This window comes from Prionailurus viverrinus, chromosome F2 (assembly GCF_022837055.1).
Source record: "Prionailurus viverrinus isolate Anna chromosome F2, UM_Priviv_1.0, whole genome shotgun sequence".
Lineage (NCBI taxonomy): Eukaryota > Metazoa > Chordata > Mammalia > Carnivora > Felidae > Prionailurus > Prionailurus viverrinus.
The window spans coordinates 72,792,029-72,811,325 of NC_062578.1; the positions used below are offsets into that span (position 1 = coordinate 72,792,029).

The 19,297-nt window shown below is 51.0% G+C and overlaps 1 pseudogene; it reads right to left on the reverse strand.

Annotated features, from left to right (window-relative positions):
* Positions 1 to 7,269: 7,269 nt before the first annotated feature.
* Positions 7,270 to 8,392, reverse strand: LOC125156214 (endosome-associated-trafficking regulator 1-like; annotated as a pseudogene).
* Positions 8,393 to 19,297: the final 10,905 nt, after the last annotated feature.

Sequence of the window (19,297 nt, forward strand, 5' to 3'; positions counted from 1 at the left end):
ACCCAGAAAGGTCAGCTCTGCTTTGTTTTAGTTGCGACCTCATTATGTCCCTCTGCATTTTGGTTTTGACGCCTGTCTAAAAGGGGGGGATCTAATAATTACCTCCTAAGATTGCTGTAAGGGTTTCAATGGATGTGCTTGCGAAGTTTTCAGCACAGTGCCTGACACGTGGTAATAAAGTTCCTTTATCATTAATGTAACACTTACATTCTGGAACCAACTCTGCTGCTTGGTAGCTTTTTGGGGCTTTGGGAAGTTTCCTCATATTCCCTGGGCCTCAGTTTTCCCACTTGTAAAGCGAGACGGCATCATGTTCCTCACGTATATACTGCAGGATCTAAGCAAAAGTGTTGGCTCAGTTCACAGGACCGTGCCCTCAACAAACTACGTAGGCTGTATCTCAAGACCCTTCCCAGGGGCGGAATTTCTCCAGGGGCTTCTATCTTACGGTGTGGCCAAAGTTTCATCCCATGAGGCATCATAATTTTTTGTAATGTTTTGTTTTATTTTTGAGAGACAGAGTGTGAGCGGGGGAGGAGCAGAGAGAGAGGGAGACCCAGAATCCGAAGCAGGCTCCGGGCTCCGAGCTGTCAACACAGAGCCCCACGCGGGGCTCGAACTCACGAACCGCGAGATCATGACCTGAGCCGAAGTCGGACACTTAATGGACTGAGCCACCCAGGCGCCCCTCCTCCCGTGAGGCATTAAGTCCCCTGTACCTCACAGGTGTGCACGTGTGAGCGTGAACCCCGAGGGGGTGGAGCCTCAGAGCACCAGACGGACGGCCGGAGGCATGTGGCACGGATAGGAGGGAACTGCATTTGGAAAATGTCTTCAGGGAAAGACATCGGACCCCCTTCTCCGCAGTTAGTTTTTCTGCAAGATGTTGGCTCCCATGGTAGCCCTGAACGCCAAGTTTTTTGTTTCCTAAGTGCCACGACCCTGGTGCTGTCATCCTCTGCCTTCTATTTGGTCCTCCTTTCAAGCCCTCCCCGGGGCTTCAAAATTGGCAGTTGCCTCCAGGGGAAAAGCAAGAGAGTATCAGTGTCCCGTCGTGACCTCTCACCTTCCAGGTGCCTCTCCTCTGCCAGCGTCATTCAGAGTGGTCTTGAACGAATGGCATTGGCATCATGGGCGAACTTGTTAGAAAAGCCAAGCCGTGAGCCCGAGCCTGACCTACTGAGTCAGAATCTCTGGAGACAAAACGCAGGAAACCGACCTTACGTGTTCTCTTACGTATCTTCACCCGCGAGCCGTCGTACCGGGCTTTCAAACAATTGTTTTGGTATTTTTTAAAAAAAAATTTTTTTACATTTATTTATTTTTGAGAGGCAGAGAGAGACAGAGCATGAGCAGGGGAGGGGCAGAGAGAGACGGAGACACAGAATCCGAAGCAGGCTGCAGGCTCCGAGCTGTCAGCACGCAGCCCGATGCGGGGCTCGAACCCACAAACTGTGAGATCATGACCTGAGCCAAAGTCGGACGCTTAACCGACTGAGCCACCCAGGCGCCCCTGTTTTGGTATTTTTATCCAGGTTTCACAGCTGTTCCCTGAAGGAGTGTTGGCGTTGACACCATCTACTCTAGCATAGCTAGTGATGGATGTCTATAAGGTTCCTTTCAAGTGTCACCTCTGTTAGTTCTCCAGAATTCAAGACGGTTTTGCTCCAGCAAGGTTTTACCTGAAATAACGCTCGGTACTTGAGTAAGTGCTCAGGAGGCGTTGGCTGAATACGCAAAAGTCCGCGATGTAGGTTTCCTTCTTCCCATTGTACAGACGAGTAAATGGAGACTCAAATGATTAAATGACTTGCCTAACATCACTCAGACAGTCGGTTACCGAACTGGTGTTTGTACCCAAGATTCCAATGCCCACACTGTCCCCATGGTAATGCAGTGGCCCTGGACATGTGAGGGGGCTGGGCACTAAGGGAGGGCCCAGCCGTGCCGAGGGGAGGAGCAAGAAAAACATCCAGGGCTGCCCTGGGTAGTTCGGGGGGTTAAGCGGCCAACTTCGGCTCAGGTCATGATCTCGCGGCTTGTGAGTTCGAGCCCCGCGTCGGGCTCTGTGCTGTCAGTGTGGGGCCCGCTTTGGATCCTCTGCCCCCAATCTCTCTGTCCCTTCTCCCGCTCGTGCACGGGCTCTCTCTCAAAAATAAATAAATATGAAGAAACTATTAAAAAAAAGAAGAGCATCCAACAAGACAACTTTGCCGACACGGGGGCTGGCCTAACACGGGCACTGCCCCTGAGTCAGGATGGGGTGTTGTTGGAAGCACCATCACAGAAGCGAGTCCTGACTTGTCCAGCTGGGTGTGTGGCACGGGTGAGCTCCACCCAGAGAAGAGACGATTCATTTCAGGCCTTCTTTGTGAGGTTTTGTCCTCTGCTGCTTGAGGGCTCGCGTCCCACAGCAGGGATTATGGAAAATTCCTCCTGTATGGAAGGAACGAGCAGGAACCGTAGGAGAGGAGGAGTCTGCAGCCCAGACAGAAGCTGCCTGGGTGTAGCAGGGCGACACTTGGTGGGGACTGGCTCGGCAGGGTGTCCCCTACCCAGGAAATGGGTAGCCTGGTCCTGTTTCCTTTCCCCAGAATGGCCCGGAGGTTGCTGGGATGGGAAATCCTTTTGGTTTCTGTGGATCTAGGAAAGTGCGTCACTGGAGTGGGGGTTCCCTGGGGAGGGGAGGAGCCTTTTCCTGAAGGAAGGCTTTTCAATGCCCTCTTGCTTTGTCCCCTGTCTCCATGGAAATGGTGAAGAGGTCCAAACAAGAAGTCACTTCCTTGGGGAAGGGAGGGCAGCCTGGAGATGGGGAGCCTCCTACCCTCAGAGTCTGGGCTCCAAGCCACTGCATGTCTGCAAGGTGCCATGTTACTGGGCCCCCCTGGGTGAGGGTGGTCACTAGGAGAGTGAGCTGTGAGCTCGCTGAGCCCCCAGAAGGTCAACGGGGACAGTCTAGGCATAAGACTCAGAATGTCTGGGTTGGAAGAGGCTTTGGAGACCATCTGGGACCCAGGAGTGATGTGACTCACCCAAGGCCACACCGTAAACTCTGTACTAGGACTAAAATCACATCTGATTGCTCATTCCTGCTCCAGAAGGAGTCTTTTTCTTTTCTTTTTTATTGTTTATTTATTTTTGAGAGAGTGTGCGCGTGAGAGAGAGAGAGAGAGAAAGAGAGAGAGAGAGTGGGGAGAGGCAGAGAGAGGGAGAGAGAGAATCCCACGCAGGCTCTGCCCTGTCAGCATAGAGCCCGACGAGGGGCTCAAACCCACGGACCGTGAGCTCATGACCTGAGCCAAAATCAAGAGTCAGACGCTTACCCATCTGAGCCACCCAGGCACCCCTGGAATGAACCTTTTCCATCATAGTGACTATGCAAATTGTGGTCTTACATTTATTGAATGTTTACCACGTGCCGGGCACAGTGCTGAGTCCTTTCTGTCCGTCATCTCGGTGACTTCTCACGACAACCCTTAAAGGTACGATCGCCCCCAGTTTACATCAATGTGAGCTACTCCAGCTGTGAGTGTGTGGATCAAGGTCACACGGTTGCTAGGTAGCCAAGCTGGTACCTAAACCCGGGACATCTGACAGAAGACCCTGGACCAAAACCTGCATCCTCTTCCTGCACGTTTCTGGGTCTGCTACTTCCTCTCATGGCCCTGCTCCCAGCCCTCCCGTCTGAGCCCAGGGGGGCTTCTAACGTACGTGCCAAATGTCTGTCGGCTTCTGATGTCTAAGTGCACGTTGGGTGCTATTTGTCGTAGAACATGACAGCAAGGAAGAAGCTTTAGGCCTTTCTTGAAAAAGCTGTCTAGATTAATAAAGCAATTCTTTTCTGATCGCCAAAATAATATCACAGGTCTTTGCAGAACACCGAGAAACTAGGAATAAGTAAAAAAGAAAGTAGAAAAACACACTCGTATGTTTTCCAGCTTTTTCTCCTGGAAATTGTTCATGTCCTTGTTAATTTACCCATGGATGATCTTAATGATCGTGTTATCGGTTTGCTCAAGGACAGCATCCTTTATATTCATAATGGTGGCAGACATCTTTTTTTTCTCTCCCAATTTGTTGTGTGTTATTACATTTTAAAAAGTGTTTTTGGAGGTTAGAAGAGGCTGCTTAGTTTTTTTTAAACATTTGTTTTCAATGTTTATTTTTGAGAGACAGAGAGAAACAGAGCATGAACAGGGGAGGGGCAGAGAGAGAGGGAGACACAGAATCCTAAGCAGGCTCCAGGCTCTGAGCTGTCAGCACAGAGTCCCACACGGGGCTTGAACCCATGAACTGTGAGATCATGACCTGAATTGAAGCTCCTGCTAAGATTTTTTAAAGCGTTTATTTTAAGTATTTAAAAAGTATTTTAAATGTTTATTTATTTTTGAGAGAGAGAGAGCAGGGAGGGGCAGAGAGAGAGAGAGAGAGAGAGAGAGGAGACAGCACAGAGCCCGACGCAGGACCTGAACTCATGAAACTGTGAGATCGTGACCTGAGCTGAGACCAAGAGTCAAATGCTTAGCCGACTGAGCCACCCAGGCATCCCACTGCCTAGATTTTAAGGGACCGGTTTTGCCCTGCAGAATCCCTCTCGTGGTCTGGAGCTGCCCAGCTGGCGTGGCGCACAGACAGGCCTTGACCTTGGCTGCAGGAGGGTTTGCCTGTGGCTGTCAAGGCTCTTCTTGAGCAGCTTGAGCTGGAATAAAGCAGTTCTGCCCTCAAAGGCCCCAGTGTGCCAGTCAGAAATGCCAAAGCCATTTATTTTCCTTTCCTGGGAAGAGCAGGCCTCTGCTCTGGGGGCTGAGAGCCAGGGCTCAGAACTGGGGAGGTTCACGGTCGCCGTCGGAGCGTGTTGTGTAGCCCCTACCTCTCCATGTCATCATTGTGAGTACAGTGTGTGTGGCCACAGGACCATCAGCTGCCAAAAGGCGTCCTGGTTGCATCGCTGTTCACAAAAGTGCCTTCCGTGCCCAGCTGACGACGTGGTATTAGGTCACTCTGCGGATGGGAAGGTGAGGCTCAGGAGGACAGGAGGCAGGGCTGGGACTAGACTCTGAGTTCGGGTGAACTTTGTGATGGGGATACGATCTTGGGCCGGGGAAGTCATGGTGGGGGGTGCGGGGGGCGGTGTCAGAGACCTCAAGGGATGAGGACAGAGGAGGAGCCATCTCTGAGGGTACCCAGGCCGGAGCCACAGACCCCACCTGCCTGGCTCATTTTCTAATCTGTTCTGCTCGCCCTCTGTTTTCTAGGGCCACCCTTCTCCCAATCCCGGCTATAAAAACAATGGGGCACACACAGGGCAATGTAGGGGAATGGGAACACACACACACACACACACACACACACACACACACGCACCCTGTGTGCTTACCCATGAAACCCCAGAAAGCAGTCTCCTTAAAGTTAGGAACATGACATATCCATGATGCTTGTCACTACTGGACAATGGGCACAAGGCATCGTAGATGCAATTAGAAAGAAGGAAGAAGTGAACAGGAACAAGGAGTACTCTACTCACGACATCCAGGTTATTCAGTTAGAAAACAACGCCAACAATAGAATTCAGTTATGTGTTGGGGTAACAGAGTATCTCTCAATGTAATAGAAGAAATATAACGAAACAAAGGAGTCCATCACAATAGCTGCAAACAGATCTCACGCATCATAGTTATCAAGCTATGCGTACGATGCATATGAATAAAATTTGAAGATATTATTAAGGAATAGACACAAACATGTGAATAAATGCAAAGACGCCCCCATAAGAGGAAGACCCACACTACGTATATGCCAACTGTCTCTAAATTAATCTCTAAGTTTAACATAATTCCAATTAAAAATAGGATTCCCCGCCCCCCCCCCCCGGAATTAAATATGCTGATATTCTATGGGAAAAGACAAAGATGAGAATAGTCAAATTCTGAATAATGAAAGGTGGTCTAGGTCTGAAAGATATTAAACTACCTTATAAAGCTAAAATAAATGAAGCAGTTTGGTAAATGGTGTGTGAGTAGAACACAGACCCATGAAACCGTGTGAAACAGCCAGAAATACACCCAAATATACACAGAAACTTAGTTCGTGATTAAGAGGACATTTCAGATCAGTGGGAGAAAAAGGAGGTGATTTAATAAGTGGTGTTAGGTTTAGACAAGTGGTAGCCGTCTAAAACAAAGTTCACGTCCATTCTTAAGTTACTTCTACCAAGATAAACTCCAGGTGGAGAAAATATCTACATTTTTTAAAACCCCACCGTAAAAGTATTTTTAAAAAGACGTGGGAGATTTTATTTAAATAGTATCCAAATGGCGAAGGACTTTGAGTGTGTGTGTGTTTGAGTTTTACAATTTATTAAATAGGAAAGCTGTCCATTTGAACAGAAGAGAGGAACTTTATTAAAAAAAAAAAATAACATCTAGAGAAAAGTGGCCAAAAAGGGGCATGGTGCGTGTGGTGCCCCCCCTACATTGGAAAGCAGCCGGAAAAGCACCCTGGGAGACCTCGTGCTGACCCAGGAAGCCTGCGCACACACTCTAAATCCCTGAATTCCAAACTTGATTGTACGAGATGCCACTTGCAGCATGCATCAAAACCCTCCAACCAAAGCAGCTTTTCAAGTCTGAAGGCCCACGGATGCCTTGAGATGGTCGCACACAGTGGCCGCCCGTGTGACCTGGGACCCCGCGGAACGACAGCAGCGCCCCCACTCGGGGCATCCAGGCTCAGGTCTCCAACTGTACGAGCCGCCCCTGACCCCGAGGCCCCAGGAGTGGACTCTGAGCAGCCGGGGCACCAAATGAGGTCAAGGAGGCACTAGAGCCTTGGCAGGCGAGCACGGAGCTGCGGCTCACCTACCCCCTCTCCTTACAGAATCGGAATCGAGGACGATCGACTGAACTTACCTTACGATTAACATTCTGGAATGACGACGGAAAACACTACGGAACGGTCGTGTTCATGTTTAGTCACTTCAAAACACCACCGGCTTTCACAGAAACGTCTTCTTGAAGGAGCACTAGTCCGTCAAGCAGCAGGAGCTCACCAGGAAGGGGCGCATAGAAACCGGGCGCAGCTCTCACACGCGGGGGGCTCCTCACTGCCCCTGGCTGCTAGCGCTGTTTAGGTCATGAAATCAGCGGCACGATCGATACTTTCGCTACGGCCGAGGACCCCGTACTTAAAGACACAACGGCATTTTCAAGCCCAGCGAGCGGCGGCGGCCGGGCGGGAGCAGGGCTGCGACCTGGAGGCACCGCACGGCTCTCAAGACTCCTCTTCCTCATCTTGCATTTCGGAAATTCTGTCTACGGATTGAAGGATTTCGGCCACACGATTCAGCTCCAGAAACCAGCTGCCGGATGGAGGAGTGGGCGTTGTTCCTGCGGACGCGAAGGTTCTGCGAGGCCACGTGGGTGTTCTGCCTCGCCCCCTGCAGGCGCGGCGCCTTGGCCCGACCGCAAGGCCGCCTTCTCCCGCTTGAAGTTCGAGACCTGGGCCTGCAGCGAGCTTCTGTCCCGCTTCGGTTTCAGGATGGGACCTCCCGCCCTTACGGCCCGGTTTGTCACCGGCGCCAGGTGCTGCTGCCCCTGCTGGACCACTGACTCCAGATCTCGGCCGTCACTTTCCGCCTTTATGGTTTTCGCTTCCGGCTTCCGCTCCAGCGTCCTCCCGGTTTCCGCTTGAGTTTCGGAGAAGCTCTGGACCTCAGGCGGCTTTCCTCTCGGCCTAGGATTTTCAGCTTTCAGCGCTTCGTGGCGTATCTGCAGCGTCCGCGGGCGCCTGCCCCCCAGAGACTCTCCGGGAGCCGCGAAGTGTGCGCTGGGGCTCCCCGCCGGAGAGAGAGGCAGGCGCGGGAGTCAGGGTTGCTCAGCATCCACGGGGGCAGGGTCTCGGGCCCCACCAGTTCCCACGGGGTGGAGGAGGAGGAGCCGTACGTGCTCCACACTGGACGGCGAGTAGGCCCATATCCACCCCTCGTCCTCGTCCTCGTCCAGAAGGTCACCAGCCCCTGTAGGGTCCTCGAAAAACGGCTGCTGATATTCCAGGCCGTACCCCACGGTCTGGGGGGTTGGGGAGCTGCGGCCCAGTCCCGGCAGGTGCCTTGCGGGTTCCTTTGAATAAATCCTGTTGTTGGCGATGTCTTCTCCCGACAGTCCCGGGTTCTGGGTTTTCAGAAACTCTCTGGAGGAGAACGGATCGGCCTCTGCAAGATCTTCAAGCTGATCGATCTCCAAAATGTGCCTCCTGGCGGACCTTGCTTAGTGCATCTCCCCCTTTCCGTAGCCAAAATCTGGAGCCCGTCCCGGCGGGTCGGGGGCGGCCTCGGGGCCCGGCGCGCTCGGCCGCTCACCGTCCGGAGTATGACGAGGCCCCCGGCTCGTGACATCTGGGGGGGACGCCAGGGCAGCGCGCGTAACCGGTCGTTGCGGGCCCGGCCCTCCCTAACCCGGCCGCGGGGGCTCCGCCCGAGTCCCCCGCCCCTGTCGCCCGCCACCCGGCCCAGGACTTTGTCTTTTTAAACCTGACACAAAAGTTCAGACTCCACATAAGAAAAGAAGCTTGGCATAAATCGTTTCATGAAATCAAACATTCCTAGGGGCGCCGGGTGGCTCAGTCAGTTAAGTGCTCTGGTCATGATCTCACGTTTCATAGGTTCGAGCCCTGCCTCCGTCTCTGCGCTGGCAGTGGGGAGTCTGCTTGGGACTCTCTCTCTCCCTCTCTCTCTGCCCCTGCCCCACTCACTCTCGCTCTCTGAAAAATAAACAAAGACTAGCAACTCAGAAGAGAAGAGAAAGGCATGAAGAGTTCTGAGTTCAGAGAAAACTAAGTAACGGTGGCCTTTAAACATATGGAGGGTGCTCACCCTCACCGTTGGGGGGAAAAACACCACAAATTACAACTTCTGTGACAGATCATGTTCACCTGTTAAACTGGGCAAAATAAAGACGTCTGCGAACCTGCCGTTAAGGGGAGATACCAGCACTCACCGTCACTGCTGTTGGAAGGCACAGCCTCTTGGCAAAGCCATTTAGTGAGCTCTCTCAAAAAGGAAAATGCACTAACCCCTGACCAGGGACACCACTGCTCAGCATTCATCCTGTACACGCATTCACGCCTTTGCTCAGGGACGTGTGCGTAAGGACATTACGGGTAGTAAAAGATCAGAAAGAACTTACATATGTATCTACAGAGGACAGGTTAAATGAGATGCCAGGCACTCTTACAGTGAAACACTCTGTGGCCTTTAAAAGCAACGCGATGGCTCTATAATGACACGTGACAAGCTCCTAAATGTACAAATTGTTATCGTTTCTGGCTGGGGCTTCCACACTCGGGGACAGAGACTCAGGGAGAGGAGCAGGAATTTGATTTTACTATACATACTTCTGGAGCATTTAACTTACAAAAATTTTTTTAATGTCTATTTATTTTTGAGAGAGACAGACAGAGCATGAGCAGGGGAGGGGCAGAGAGAGAAGACACAGAATCCGAAGCAGGCTCCAGGCTCTGAGGTGTCAGCACAGAGCCTGATGTGGGACTAGAACTCATGAGTCGTGAGATCATGACCTGAGCTGAAGTTGGATACTTAACCGACTGAGCCACCCAGGTGCCCCTGGCATATTTAACTTTTTAAAATCGTGGACATATGTTCTTTTTAATTTCTTTTTAATTTTTTTTAACTTTTTTTTAATTGTTAAGAGACAGGGAGAGACAGAGCATGAGCAGGGGAGGGGCAGAGAGAGGGGGAGACACAGAATCCGAAGCAGGCTCCAGGCTCCGAGCTGTCAGCACAGAGCCCGACGCGGGGCTCGAACTCACAAACCTGATCATGACCTGAGCCGAAGTCAGACGCTCAACCGACTGAGCCACCCAGGCGTGAGCCGACTGAGCCCCCAGACGTATGTTCCTTTTTAAAACTATATTTAAATCATTGTAAAGAAGAGAGAAAGTCTGAGAGCAGAGTTGGGCTCAAGATATACTATCTGTGTGGCGACGGGTAAGTTGTTTAATGTCTCCGGGCTCTTTCGCTTTATCAGTAATACACTCGTGGTCTCTTTGAATTCCTAGGCCCTGGCCTCTTAGACACTCCCAGTAAAGCATATACAGGGCAGTGCTGTGATTAGAACCCAGGTCGGTTGGGCTATGTTCATTCTTCCGTTTCATTCCTTTGTCCATTCATCAAATTCCTGTAATTTTTTTTTTTAACGTACTTGACAGAGACAATTGAAGTGTTTGCTATGGGCCAGGCATGGTTCTAGACGCTTTACAGTTACGGACTTATTTAATGTGCACTACAACCCCCTATGGCAGTTACCGTTACTGTCTTACTCTACAGATGGGGAAACTGAGGCACAGAGAAGTGAAGTAAGTTGCCCCAGCCCCGTGTCTGGCAGGTGGCCTGGTGAATGCCATTATTGCCAGGCAGGCTGCAGAGCCTGAGCTCTTTCCTCAGCACCCCATGGAGTGTGGGGCATGGGGTCCCCAGGTCAGTGTGGAGGTACTCATAGCGCCAGGTGGGGCTGTGAGGTGATGAGCCTGGAATCTTCTTCCCCTCTTGAACACCTGCTCATGGAACAGCCTGACCCATCCAGCCCCTCCACCTCTTTGAGTAGGGCTGGGGAAGAGAGCAGAAGAGGCTTTCTGGTGTCCAGAAAACATGAGTTCCCACAAGCCAAGTGGATGCCCGGAAAGTACCAGGGCTTGAGCTGTCTTGCAAGGGCCAGGGAACCCCAGAGACAAGCAGCTGAGGGGGGCGACGAGGGGCCAGGGGTCAAAGCGGGTCTCCCCAAGGACGGAACCATGGCGAGGCGTTGTGGAAATGACCACCACCACGGGCAGCTGTATGTTCAGGACGGGAGCTCTGGGAACGATCTGGGTTCCCCGTATCTACTGGGGAGATGTGGTCACATAGATGGCAAACAGGGCCACGGGAGTGGCTGAGCCTACCAGGGAGAGCATGTGGTAGGGTGACAAGAGCCCCCAGGAGCATCACCATTTGAGAAACAGGCAGACGAAGACGGTTCACAAAGAAGATGCGAAAAAGATGGTCAGGAGGATGGGAAGAGAACGGGAGGAGAGGGTGTGACCCTCTTTCATGACGGCTGCAGACAGAAGCCCTGAAAATGTCCTGTTCAGATATGGACAGTTTCTTCTCCAAGGTTAACTGGAGAAAGAACTATTTGAACAATGGAGCAGTTTTCGGCTGGCACTTCCCTTGTTTTCTATTCTTACAGAGATGACACATTTTCCCATATGTTGTTTTGGCAGAGATCTCTGCATAAACACGTTTACACACACATGCACGTATACTTGCAGGCGCACATATTTAAATCAATTAAGCTAATATTTATTGAATCTCGGTTGTGTGCAAAGCACGGCACCTCCCAGGGGTCTGCCAGGATGTGACGGCAATGTGCTAAACGCCGAGATCCGACTGTGAGCCCAGACGGATGGGTTCCCCAAACAGGTGTGTGTCCTTCGTGCAGGACTTCAGAGAAGCCTTTATCAAACTGTGCCTCAGACTTAGTTGGTTGGTTCACTGGACCCAATCCTGGGGCAGAGAAACCCACCTTCCCCGAAAACCTCCTGCTGAGTGAGAAACCAGCTCTTGTCTTGTTGAAGCCACTGATACTCGGTGTCTGTGAATGTTAGAATCCTAATTAGTACTTACAGACATATGGCCCAGAATCACTGCAGAGAAAGGGCGGCCGCCTGTGAAAGATGTCCCCTGCTACGCTGCCCAGGATGGCTCTCAGTTCTGTAACGCTGCTTATTAAATTTCCTGGAACCCAAGTTGCTGTTGTGCGCTCGACCCTCTCTCCGCCTTTGCACCTGCTCTGCCTCTTGGGCCGATCATGTAACGGGGTGTTCCAGACGCGCAGACCACACGTGCAAGAGGCAAGAGGGAGGGCAGCACAGCCAGGGGGGGGGTCAAAGTGGTCCAGCCCCTGGGGATGCAGAGCTGGTGGGGGGAGGGGGAAGGGAGAAGAGAGGAGGGAGGAGGGAGGCTGTAGGTCAAGATGTTTTTAGATGGAGTTGGAAATAATCCTGAGGCAGAGGGCAATCATTTGGAAAGAGTGAGGAATGCTCCTCCTTTGGAGACTGATTTTTAAGGGGTGAAAATAAGTGAGCATCTTCCTTTAAGGTTTCTTTTGCTTTTACAATACCGGAAAGAAGTTTGGCAAGTCGGGGAGGAGAGGTGTCACTCAAATGCTGTCCCGTTGCTGTGGGAAGGGACACGGGATATTATGATAGCACATCCATAGGGGACCCAGGTGGCCTGGCAAGATTATGCCTAAAATAGCTTTTATTTGGGAGCAGGTTCATGTTGCTTAATATAATTTTTAATGTTATAATTATGGGGAAAGTCCTAACATAGGCAAAAATGACACAATGGTCTCCCGAAACAGCATGAACTCAGGATAATCCTGTCTTATTCCCACTGCTATCCATTCCCCCCCCCCCTTATTTTAAATTCTTTTTTTTTTTTTAAGTGTATTTATTTTGAGAGAGACAGAGAGAGAGTGTGTGTGTGAACAGTGGAGGGGCAGAGAAGGAGGAAGAGAGAGAATCCCAAGCAGGATTCTGCATTGACAGCTTGGAGCCCAATGAGGGCCTTGATGTCACCAACTGTGAGATCATGACCTGAGCCGACACGAAGAGTCCAACGTTCAACTGACTGAGCCTCCCAGGCGCCCCTCCCCTCCCTTATTTTAAAGCCAATACTGGGAGTCGTATTACATGATCCATAAATATAGCATTTTAATATGTATCTCTGAAACATAATAAACATGGTTATGTTTATTAGTAAACAAGGCCATTATGACATTAAAAATTATTTTTAAAATATCAACGATTGTATGGATGGTGTTCAAATATTTAATTATTTAGTAAATGTATTTTTTTAATGTTTATTTATTTTTGAGAGAGAGAGAGAGAGAGAGAGAGAGAGAGAGAGCATGAGCAGGGGAGGGGCAGAGAGAGAGGGAGACACAGAATCCAAAGCAGACTCCAGACTCTGAGCTGTCAGCACAGAGCCCGACTCGGGGCTCGAACTCACAAACCCGGAGATCGTGACCTGAACGGAAGTCAGACACTTAACCCACTGAGGCATGCGGGGAGCCCCCCGTAAATGTACTTTTATTTACAATTCTTCCGTTTGAGTCAGATCTAGACAAGACCCACGCATTGTGATTGGTTAATATGCCATTGAAGTATCCTTTAATGTACAGATTTCCCGTCTGCCTCTCTCTTTTTTAACCCTTGCAATTTATTTGCAGAAGAAACCAGTTTTTGCTTGGGGTCCGGAGAGCCTCTCCCGTGTGGACTTTGCTGCTTGCACATTCACGTGCTCGAGTATACCCTCCATATTTCCCATGAATTGGTCATTTCATCTAGAGCTGCGGCGTCCTATATGGTAGCCACGAGCCAAAACCAGAATAAATTAGGTAAAATTTCAGCTGCTCGGCAGCCACATGTGACTCTCCTGCCACATCAGACAGTACAGATTATAGAACACGTCCATCATCCGGGCAAAAACTTCTCCTGGACATTTAAAGGCTGAGAAGCTTACCTAAAATGTAATTTTTTTGGAAGACCGTTTCATCAGGACATTAGCCTTTGACGCTATAGCATCCTTTGTTCCCAGGGAGAAAAGTGTCTTTGGAGTAAGTGACCCCAAGGTCAGCCCCTCTGGTATTCCCTCTCTCCATCCAGGCATCTTAGAGTCCTCCTCGAGACTTTCCTCTCCCCCGGTTTGTATTGTTGCATTTACCCCCTAAGCACCTCTCAAATCGGTCCCCTTGTCTCTATTTTTGGAGCGAACACTCTGCCCCAGGTCACTTTATCTCCGAGAAACCGAAATGCTCTCTGCTGGGTCTCCCGCGGTCACCTCGGCCTGCACCTGGTGCCTTCTCTGCAGGACAGGGGCAGGAGCTCTGTGCTCAGAGCACTGGAACATTCCCGTCTGGATCAGGAATGCGCTTACCACGGGGCCCACCGTGCAGTGAACAGTGACGCAGAGGAAGGCACAAAATGCTGGGACCGGTGCCGTAAAATTGAGGACCCGGCCAGAGTTTCGTTTACTGAGTCCTGCTCTAGCTTCTGGGCCGTGGGAGTGAAAAAGACAGAGTAGATGCCCACCTTCCAGGAGGAGGGAGCTTATTTTCCAGGGGAGAAAGGCATACTCTAATCAGGTAGATAAATGAACAATAACAACTTAGATCACGTCAAGTGTTGAGAAGAACATGGCGTGATTGGATAGAAACCAGGAGTGGTGGGGGTGGGGTCTACTGTAGAGAATGGTCAGGGGAGGCTTCCTGGAGGAAGCGACATTTGAGCAGAGCCATGAAGGGTGAGAAGGATGAGGACACAGCTGCCGAAGAGCCCGGGGAGGAGAGAGCCAGGCGGTGGGAGGAAAGCCAGGCAGGGGAAATAGTCAAGTGCAGAGGACCAGAGCTGGGAAAGAGCCAGCAAGTGACTCGGGGAAGATGACCTCAGCCTCAGTTTTCTCATCCGTAAAATGGTAACAGGGGCACCTACCAACTGCAGAGGCTGCAGCTATCATTGTCAAGATTATGATTATCATTTAGTTCAGGAGAGGTTTTAATAGAGCAAATAAATGCTTTCACCCAGACCAGACAACAGATTCATTAGTTGTGACTAATGTATGTTGTGACTTCCCCTGGAGAACATGGTTTAGGCTCTAGAACTTGTAATGACACTAGACCCTTACCTCGCCCCGCCTCCACATGCATGGACACACGCACGCATATCCACACACAAGTACACATATACACGGCATCTACGAGGGGTTTCGGTTTGTGGCCGTCGGATTCCTGTTCCCGAACACCACCTTAGAGACAGTGCAGATTTTGGCATTTCAGGCTTCAAGCTTTCAGCCCATCCCCAACGCCCCCCCACACCCCTTCCTTGTAAATCTGTGGGAGGAGCAGGCTGTCAGCAGCACAGAAGGAGGGGGGCTGGGGCTCGGGGTGGGGACCAAGCCACTTAATCCGCAGGGAAGTCTCCTCAAAAGCTCCTCTGCCTCAATCCGCAGGGAGACCGGGGGACAACTTGCAACACAAGTTGGGTCCTTAAAAGGCAGCACAGAGACCAAGCCGGGGCGAAGGGAAGGCATCCTGGGAGGTGAGAGCATCACCTGTGGGGTGGGGAGAAACAGGTGTTTCCTGGGGGAAAACAGCAGCTGCAGGGAAGAGAAAAGTCTACAGGGAACAGCAAAGGCAAAAGAAAAAAAAGAGAGAGAGAAAAAAAAAATCAAGACAGAGATGATTCCACCTCTTTTTAAATTATGGACGCGCTCCGGGGACTCAGAATCCAGAGGGCTTTCCTGTGTTATGGGGCTGTGGGGACACCGCGCGATACTGGGTATTACGCTTCCTTCTCTCCGTTCACAGCCAACACCATCCTCTCAGCTGCTCCGACCAAAACCGTGCGGTCATCCTTGACTTCTTCCCGCGTCTCCCATGCCACATTCATCCCATCTGGAAAGCCCACCGGTGCGACCTTCAGAAGGTATCCAGAACCTGAGCAGACCCCCTCTCCCCACCCCCACCGCATCACCTGTCACGCGGCTCAGGGAGAGGCTCTCCCTCCAAGTGTCCTCTTTCAACCCATGCCCCTCTGCAGTCTGGCCTCAGCACCTGGCCAGAGCGACCCTGTTCCTCGGAGGCCCCCTTGCTTGCAAAGCCAAACGCGAAGTCCCGGGAGGGGCCCTAGCAACATCCAGAAGCTACCATGTGCCCAGCTGAGGTTGTATGGTGACATGAACGTGTCCTGTGTGCCCTTGCCCGGAAGTGTGTGGGTGTCAGGTGATGTATTCGTTTCCTATTACTGCTATATCAAACGATCAGAGCATCATAGCTTAAAACAACAGAAATGTATCCTGTCTCAACTCTGGAGGTCCGAAGTCCGAAATCAACATTGCTGGGCCAAACCCCAAGACTCTAGGGGAGAATCCGTTCCTTGCCTCTTCCAGCTTCTGGTGGCTGCCTGGCATTCTTTGGCTTGTGGCTCCATAAATCTAATCTTTTTTTTTTTTTTAATTTTTTTTCAACGTTTATTTATTTTTGGGACAGAGAGAGACAGAGCATGAACGGGGGAGGGGCAGAGAGAGAGGGAGACACAGAATCGGAAACAGGCTCCAGGCTCCGAGCCATCAGCCCAGAGCCCGACGCGGGGCTCGAACTCACGGACCGCGAGATCGTGACCTGGCTGAAGTCGGACGCTTAACCGACTGCGCCACCCAGGCGCCCCTCCATAAATCTAATCTTGTCTCCATGGTCACATTGCCTCCTGTTCTGGGTGTGTCTAATCTCCCACTGCCTCTCTCTTGTGAGGACACTTGTCATGGCACTCAGGGCTCACCCAGATGAGCCAGGAAAATCTTCGTTTCAGGATCCTTAACTTAATCACAGTGTGGTCCAATGAGATGCAAAGAGACCGCCTTGTTGGGCCTTCTTGCAAAGACTATGTGTTTTTCCCCGGAAAACAGTAACGAGTAAAGATTCGTGATCAAGAAGTTCTGAAGCTGAAGATTAAAGCACAGAGGAAGGAAAGGCCTGAAGAAGCAGAGAGAAATGGGGCCAGCATCCTCATGACATTTATGAGCTCCTGGATCACACATTGCCTGAAGCCCTTCTCGTCCACCTCTGGTCTTTTCAGTTATGAGACCCAGTAATTTCCTCTTTCTTTTAAGCCAGTTTGAACTGGATGTTCTGTCACTTACACCAAAAAGAGTTCTCATTCATATTCTCTTTAAACCTCAAATTCTTACCTAAAAATAGGTTAAATATCTTACAGAATTATGATAAAATTTAATTTTTTAATGCTCATTATTTATTTTTGAGAGAGAGAGAGAGAGAGAGAGCAGAGGAGGGGCAGAGAGAGAGGGAGGCACAGAATCCAAAGCAGGCTCCAGGCTCCGAGCTGTCAGCACAGAGCCTGATGAGGGGCTCAAACTCACAAACTGCGAGATCAGGACCTGAGCCAAAGCCAGATGGATGCTCAACTGATGGGGCTACCCAGGCACTCCCAGAATTCTGATAAAATTTAAATGAAATGACATGTATAACACATATATGTTAATTCCTGGCACATAAAAATTCTCCTTGTGAATGATGGCTGTTAATATTTAACAATTGACCATCACAAGATAAGAACTAGATCTTATATCAAGCTGGTATGTTTGGGTTATAGTTACTAAAATCTAGGATCTGGGGCGGAATCTGGGAGACATGGGAGCAGAGCTGACGCGTTCCCTGTGGCTGACCGTTTACCTAATGGCGTGTTCACTAATTGGCAAGTGTCTTGGGGGGCTGCAGGGGGGTCTTGTTCTCATCAGGAGCTCACGGTTTCTCTTGTCAAGAGTAAATTCAGCATCTATTAGTCAGGCGCCTTCGATATTCCCAGAGCAGGGCTGGGGACTGGAGACCCAACAGGAGGGAGAAGCGTGAGTTCAGGCTGCAGCAGGACTCACAGTCTGATGGAGGGGGCGCAGGCGAATCGATAGTCACATGAAGGTGGAGTGCAGGCTGGGGTGCTGGGTGGGGTGAGATGGTGGAGGATCCAGGGCAATCTGGGAGGGCTTCTGGGAGGCCCTGGGAGGTGATGTTGGCACTGAGACCTGATAGACACACAGGAGCTTATGAAATAAAGAGCATTTTGAGCGGAGAAAACTTCATGTGCCTGTGACACAGGGAGTATATTCTAGGCTGAATTGTGTCCCCACACTCCCCATTCGTGTGTCGAAACCCTAACCCCCCATATGATGGCATTTGGAGGTGGGGACTTTAAGGAGGTAATTAAGGCTAAATGAGTCACAAGGGTGGGGTCCTAATCCAATATGACTGGGGTCCTCACCAAAAGAGGCTCAGACACCAGGGATGCGTGTGCCCAGAGCCAAGACCACATGAAGACAGAGGCAGAAGACGGCCATCGACAAGCCCAGGGGAGAAGCCTCAGGAGAATCCCACCTTGACATCCTCGATCTTGGACTCCGGCCTCCAGAGATGTGAGCGAATCGGTTTCAGCTGTGTAAGTCACCCGGTCTGTGGCAGCCTTAACAGACTCACACCGAGTATGAGAAGTCTGGGGATGCCTGGCCAGGGCAGAAGGAGATGGGGGTGGGGTGTGGGGGGTATGTCACGTCCCACAGGCCGACTTAGGGATTTTTTGGTCTTTATTGCAGGAGCCGTTGAAGTATCATTAGGGCAGAAGTGATGAGTATATAGAATCTACACGTAAGTAGAAATTGAAGCTCACTTTGAGAAAGTAAGAGGATTTTGAACCTGCCCTTATTGTGTTTTTTTTTTTAATTTTTAAAATATTTATTTTTGAGGGAGAGAGAGAGAGAGAGAGAGAGACAGAGTATGAGTGGGGGAGGGGCAGAGAGAGAGGGAGACACAGAATCTGAACCAGGCTCCAGGCTCTGAGCCGTCAGCACAGAGCCCGACGCGGGGCTCGAACTCACGGACCTGAGACCATTCATGACCTGAGCTGAAGTCGGATGTTTAATCGACTGAGCCACCAAGGCGCCCCTGCCCTTCTTGTGTGCGATTCGTCTGCCTCACCCTGGAGTGTGACGGGGGGCTGGAATTACCCTCTTGGCTGCTGAGTCACGTTGCCCAGCTGGTGCTTGATGCTATTCCTTGAGTGAATAATGGCGAGATTTATGGGTCGGTGGGTATCTCGAGGGTCCAGAGGGAGGAGAGATTGCTCTGCCTGGTTGGCTGGAGAAGGTAGGACTTCGGACCAGCTACGGAATTTGTGGGACCCAGCGCAAAATGGAAATCTAAGGCCGCTTGTTTGAAAATGATTAGGAGTTTCAAGACTGTGACAGCAGGGCATTAACTCAACCGTGGGTCCTTGCGAGCTCAGGGGGCTGTGTGACGGCACAGGTCACAGATCTAGGAAGCCAGCCCTGGTTGGAGTACATCCTGGAAAGCTTCATGGAGGAGGAGGCAGCATTTGAGCTGGATTAGATCTGGGCCTGGGGAGCGACCTTCTCAGACAGAGGGATGGAATGGTGTAGGCAAGAAGGTGGACAAGCACACGTCCCGATACGAGCCCAGAGGTCATGGGCGGACACTCTCTTTCACTGTTTAAAAAAAAAATCTGGGGGCGCCTGGGTGGCACAGTCGGTTAAGCGTCCGACTTCAGCCAGGTCACGATCTCGCGGTCCGTGAGTTCGAGCCCCGCGTCGGGCTCTGGGCTGATGGCTCAGAGCCTGGAGCCTGTTTCCGATTCTGTGTCTCCCTCTCTCTCTGCCCCT